Below are 6,349 nucleotides of genomic sequence, written 5' to 3'. Positions count from 1 at the left end.
AATATATACATATTTTTAAGTATGACAATACCAAGAGAACAGACATTGGACACAATATAAGACATTTAGCGCATTCCATTGCAACGTTTGACAATAAAGCACCAAATATAAGTGTGAGATTATGCACAAAAACGCATATTGTTATACATGACATACCTCTGTTAACATCGGAAAACAAAATACACTGTTAGGATCACAAATGTGAGTGTCGAAGATGAGAGCAAAGTATTGTAAGTTTGCAGTGTGCAAGTAGGCAGAGTGTGTTACAGCCAGCGTCAGTAGTATGAGTGTGAGGAGTACAGAACTCATAACCAGGCATCAGAAGCAAGGAGTGAGGAGGAAGACCAAGATAGTACAATACTCACCCTGTGCCGCTTGTGGGAGTGCCTGTGGTCTGGGGTGTGCCTGTGCTCGTGAGTACCAGGGTGTCGCGCCTCAGACGCTAGCTCACTCCCGAGATGTTCCTGCTGTGTCAGCTCAGGTTGCAGCTGTTGTTGCTGCTGCTGCCGGTGCTGCTGAGACCGCTGGTGCTGGTTCTGCTGTGCCAGTAACCGTGTCGCAGCCGAATAATAGTCCACAAGCTCTTGTTCCTCCTCAGAGGTGAACCCTCCCTCGCTGAAGAGTTTACAAGGGGACGAAGCAGTTCGCTGATGGATAGGTCCTATGGAGAGAGGGGGGGATAGGGTCCCCTCCCCGTCGCTCTCCCACGCTGTGCCGCCCACTGGGGAGGTAGCCCCGGGGTCTGTCTCCTCGCTAATTTTACGACGCAGTGGCCTGTCTGAGGTATTCGAGTAGTTTATGCTAATGGCTGAGTCGTCGAAGGAGCGGGTGGTGGGGATGATGAGTGACGGGCGCCCGGTTCCCTCCGCCATCACCGCGGGAGACGCGGGGGAAGGAGGGCGAGGCGAGCAGCTCTTCGCATCCCGAAGACGTAAATAAGAATCTTCGGTCAGGTACGTCGAGGAGGATTTCGACTTGCTCATCTCGGCCTCCAGCATCTCGCCGTAGGGTCCGCGGAGTGGCCTCTTGGAGTATCGTCGAGGGCCAAGCGGACTCCTGGGGGCGCTGCGGTCCCCGGAATCGCTATCTTGAAGGTACGGAATCGGTGAGGCGTTCCTGGCGGGCGTGCGGCACGGTGGGTAGTCAGAACCGTCACTCTCGTGTCCGCTGAACATTACCTGCGGCGTAAGTCTCGGCACGCCCACGATGGGCTGCTCCCCTCGCTCATCCCGTCCCTCGGAGTCCGTGGACGCCTGGGACACGACGCCCTTGCTGGATGTCCTCGTCGCCTCCCCTTCTGAGGTCGTATTCCCGAGATGAGGATCGCTAAGGTACAGCAGGGCGTCTGTGCTGCCACGCCTCTCGCAACTTGGGTCGCTGTGGTGCTTCTTCTTACGCTCGGCGCGGTCGATCGGTCGTGTCTCCGAGATGATAAGTAGCTGGTGCGTATCTCGAGGCTGGCTGGCCTCGCTCTGAAAGCTGTCGGCGAGAGAAACGGAGCTGCGCTGCTCCTCACTGCTACCTCGGTCTCCATAGCCACCTGACGTAGCTAAGCTCCGGAGGCGTTTACTCTCCACAGACGAGTATCCTATAGAGTCAGCCTGAGACCCTTTCCTGGGCGGTGGGAAGGTGAGGGACCGTTCGTTGCCTTCTTCGGTTAACTTCCTCCGCCGTCGCGACCCCGTCCGAACAGGAGCTTCTGTTGCAGACGCCGCAGCTGCCTCGATGGCCTCCTCGCAACGTTCCTGAGACACACCCACGCTGTCTTGTGATGAGGAGTCAGAAGAGTCCCGGGGTTCTTGACTCTTAATCTCTTCCTCAAAAATGCCTTCATCGCTGACCTGAGTAACGTACGTCGCTCGAGAAGGTTCGCGCTCCCCGCTATCCCCATCGGAATCCTCTCTCGGCAGGCGAGGTCGAGACCTCATAACCCGGCACTCGGAGGTCGCGCCCTGGACCCCTAGAGGATCCCCTTCCCCTTCTCGAGCTCCAGTCTTAATGACTAAACACTGAGACAGTCTCGGCTCCTTCTGCAACACCTGGCACTCGATCTGCCTGCGGTCTGTACACTGGCTTCCACTCCCCTCCGCGTGGGGAGCCTTACCCTCCCCTACGGACGCCGCAGCCACTCTGGGCGCTGAGCTTGGATCTTCTGAAGGAATTTCTGCTAGTCTAATGTCACTTTTAGGGGGTGGACACTCATTATGAACTAAAGATATTTTATTACTAAGAGCACTAGGATCAACATCAGAAATTTCTTTATGTTCTTGAGGGTCATGCACAGACTTGAGAGTATCCTCTGGAGGAACCAGTCCTCCAGAGTTGGGCGGTTCCCCTCCCGGGGGAGCCCCACTTACTTCACACTCCCCATCTTTCCCCAACACTGACACATCACCTCGATCTGCAACACTTACCTCGTCATTGTGCCCTTCAATGCCACTTTCCAGAACGAATTCGGGAGAAGTGACGTCGCCCGCGCTGCTGCTTCCTTCTACGCCTTCCTCAGACACTCGTGGCGCTTCGGTCGTCGAGTCTTTTTTCGAAGTCGAAGGTCCGTCCACGTCACCTCGTAAAGACGGTATTTCCCCGACCGAAGTTCTTATGCCGGCCACGTTATTCACACTATCACCCCTTCGCCGCTTCCTTTTGTTTCGGCCACGTCGCCATGGCACGGGAGACTGGCCGCCGTTGTGACCAGCCCCTGCGCCCCCCGGTCTCCTTCCGACCCTCTTTGTGTGTCGTTCCTCAACGCTCTCTCTTTGTCTACGTTCTCACTCGATTTTGAATTTACCTCTACCTTTTGGGGTGTTTCACTTGAAATTTCTATAGATATTTTTGAATTAGCTATATCACCTACGTTAAAGTCTTTATGATCAACAACATAAGCACTGGTATTTTTCCCACCATCGAAGAGATTTGCTGGTTATTAATTTTTGTTATATCCGTTTTAAAATCGTTTTCAATAACGTTTTGCACTGTTTTCGCATCACTTTCAGCTGTATTCTTTTCTAAATCTGCTTTATTTACACCCTGAGCCTCGTCACTGTGCGAAGGCATCTCAAGCTTAGTATTTTCACTTGCCATCTGCTTCGAGTCATTTTCTCCTTTCTGATCACGTTTTAATTCAATTTCATTTACATTTAAATGCTTTGGCTTATCCCTTTTCCCTTCCTCGTCTGGTTCTTCCTTGAAGTCGGCCTTCTTGCCCCGAGCGTTGTTGTTGTCCCTAAGGTCCTTCACCAGGATATCGACCTTGGGACTCCCGCCCTCGCCGGCCCTCAGACCCGCCGCCGACAACTCGCTCTCGGACTTGGACTTGTTCTCGAGCTTCTCTGGCTGCGAGGAGCCCGTCTTGGCACCAACGTTGGTCATGTCACTGATGGATACCGCGGCTGCGAGCGGCGGGTGGAGCTCAGGGCCATCCTGGGTCCTGCCCTCCTCCTTGTCTGCCACGACGGGCTTACGACGCGGCAGGGTGTTCGAGAAATAGTAATTCGTACAGATGGGGTAGAGGCGGATGGCAGTCGGAGACTTGCTGCTGCGCGAGGAGAAAGGGCCATCGGAGGACACGTCCACCTGCGACACCGAGGCTGACCTGAAGGGGATCACCCGGGGAGAGATACCCAGTCGAGGTTCGGGCCGCGGTCGCGGAGGAAGTTTTGCGATGTCCTCCTTAAAGATATCCTCATCCTCACGAGCGCCACCTGGAGGACCCACATCCTTCTGGTCCTTCGCGGTGGGCGGCGACGAAGGCTTGCTGTCCCCTCCATCCTTCGCGGATGGGAGCTGAGGGGGCAGACTGGGGCTCTTCCCCAGGGAGGGATGGCGAGTCAAGACGGAGCGAGGCTCGTTGTTGCGGCCCTTCGTCTTCGCCCGCGGAGGGACGCTCTCGGGCCCCTTGCCCGCCGAGCTAGTGTCTGGAGGAGGGGCAGAGTCGGCTCGGACCTTCTTATCGGGCGAAGGGGTTTTAAGGCGCTCCGTACATTTCCTAAGACTTTCCAAATGATCCTGTCGAGATCGGGGCGGGCGTGATGGTGGGGGGCCACGCCCCCCTTCCTTCCTTCCGCCCCCCAGAACGCCGGTAGAGTTGCCCAGTCGGAACCGGGCAGCGCTACAGGAGGAAAAGTCTACCGAGTAGTCGGGAGACTCAGGTGGCCCTCCTGACGCAGGACTGAGGTCAGGTGACGTCAGCGTCCGGGCTCCCTCATCTGTAGGCCCCGCCACGGGCCCCCCGGAGGGCCCCACGCCACCGTGACCCCCGACACCTTCCTGCTGTGGTTTATGCTTGTAGTTTATGCCAGCATCACTTGGTAGCAGCGCCGCCCACCGTCGGTATAAATGATCTGGTATTTCTGGTCTAGGCCGTACCAGCCTGCGGCTTGTCCTATCTCTGAAGCTGCTGGGGGCTGCGCCACAACTGTCCTGGGGGGTCACTGGCTCCGGGGGGGCCACACGGTCCCCATGACCGCTGCCCCCCGTCGCTACACTTCCGCCCCCTCCGCCGGAAAACACTTCACACTGCACTGTTCTGCCATGGGCGTGAGTGGGCGGTGTGGGCGGCTGAGCACTGCGCTGGTCACTGGTAAGGTGCGCACTGGCGGGTTCCTCCGGGATGGCAGGGCGCGGCGGGCCCGGGTAGCTAAACATAGTGGCGTGGCGGGGCACCAGCTGCCGGGGGGAGCGGCCCGCCACACAACACGTATATTTAGCGGCGGGGGGAGGCAGCCCGTCCGCCCTCACTTCCTCCACTACGACCGCACCTCCTGCAGCAGCACCCGGCGCCGCTGTCCGTTGCGCCCCCATACCCTCGCCCTCATTACTGGGGGCGGTCTTCAACAGGCTGAGATTGGGAACGCCCCGACGCCAACATATCGGAGAGCGACTGCCCTGCGAGGGTCGGCGAGCGGCCTGGGTGCCGTCACACTGCGTCACTAGAATGGTGGCCTCGCTTCTGAAAGTTGTGGCGTCGACGGGAGAGTTTATGGGCGGCGCTGGACGCGCACCACCCCACAGGGAAGCTGACTTGTTCGCCTCGGGAGGGTTTGATGATAATTTTAGCGGGCTTGTGTCGGAGCCGCTCTTGGTGTGAACGCTTACGCCATCTGTTGGCGCCAAACGCCACCTGCCGCCTACACCGCTACTGTCACTCCCTCTATTGTCCGGGTTCTCACTGGCAGCGTTTTGCTCTGCTTGGGGCGCAGGCGACACCCACGGGCGAGGCAAGGCATTGAAGCTTCGTCTGCCGGCGGGGGGGCGTGGGGACACAGGGGGGAGGAGGGGCGAAACAACAGGGGCAGGAAGCTTGTGGCTGATCAACGAATGGGCTTCCTTCAGGGGAAGAGGTGATGCAATGGCCTCCTGAGAAGTCGCCCCTGAAATCCCAGAAGGGCGTAGAGAATGGGTGGTCGGCCCGTTGTTAACTAGCGGCCGAAGGGCCGGGTGTCTCTGCGTGTCTCGAACACCGTCGACGGCCGCTCCGTCTTCCAGCACGCAGTTCTTTCGCGCTGTTGTTACGAGGTCTCCCTCAGAACACCTCCGGGTGGGGTGCAGTGCCCAGGACCGTCTTGGGGCGCCAGGCGAACATCATAGCGAACGGGTCCCACGCGGTACCCTGGCAGAGTTGCGCCCCTGTTGCGCGGAAGAGTGGCTGAGACTCCCGGGCGGCCCTCCATCACCCTCGCCCTCCGCGGGCTCCTCCTTCACTCCCGGAACACGGAGTGCGGGACCAGCGAGACGCCAGCGGTCGCCGTGAGTAGCAACACTTCCCTGCAGCCCATAGTCCCACCCGGGCCCAAGCACCTGGCTCTGGCAGTCACCGCTGACGAGAGTCACTCCATCGTCCCTTGCTAAGGTCACTCACTTATCTGTTTTCCATGTCTTACAGGATAGAAAGGGCTGATGACGTCATCACTTAGGGGCTTGCTCTGACCTCCAGGTACGTGGTGGGGAGGGGTGGGTATAAGGCAGGAGGGAAGAGGCGTTGGTTTGACCTTTCTTGACCCCGCCGTAAAGGGCTGTCACCTGGAGGTTGTTTGTACTTCACGATTCTTTTTTTAGTCGTGTAGCTTACTCGTTAATCACTCGTTTGTATCACTGGAATCTAAAATATGAAAAATAAGACTGAATGTGTCTACGGCATAAAACCGACATCACTTTATTCAAAAGATCATACGAAACCTACTTATTACTTCCATAACAGTGTTGAAGCGAAGTGACACAAGGAACACTAAATCTGCGTTTTATCTCTCTTTACTTACTGCATACTGACCAAGAAATAAAAAGTGTAAATTCTTGGCTAGAGCCAGCAATAGACCATCTCTCTCTCGCTCTCTTGGTGTGGTCTCTACCA

This window comes from Penaeus monodon, chromosome 19 (assembly GCF_015228065.2).
Source record: "Penaeus monodon isolate SGIC_2016 chromosome 19, NSTDA_Pmon_1, whole genome shotgun sequence".
In the NCBI taxonomy this organism is placed as follows: domain Eukaryota; kingdom Metazoa; phylum Arthropoda; class Malacostraca; order Decapoda; family Penaeidae; genus Penaeus; species Penaeus monodon.
This window is presented reverse-complemented; position numbering follows the sequence as displayed.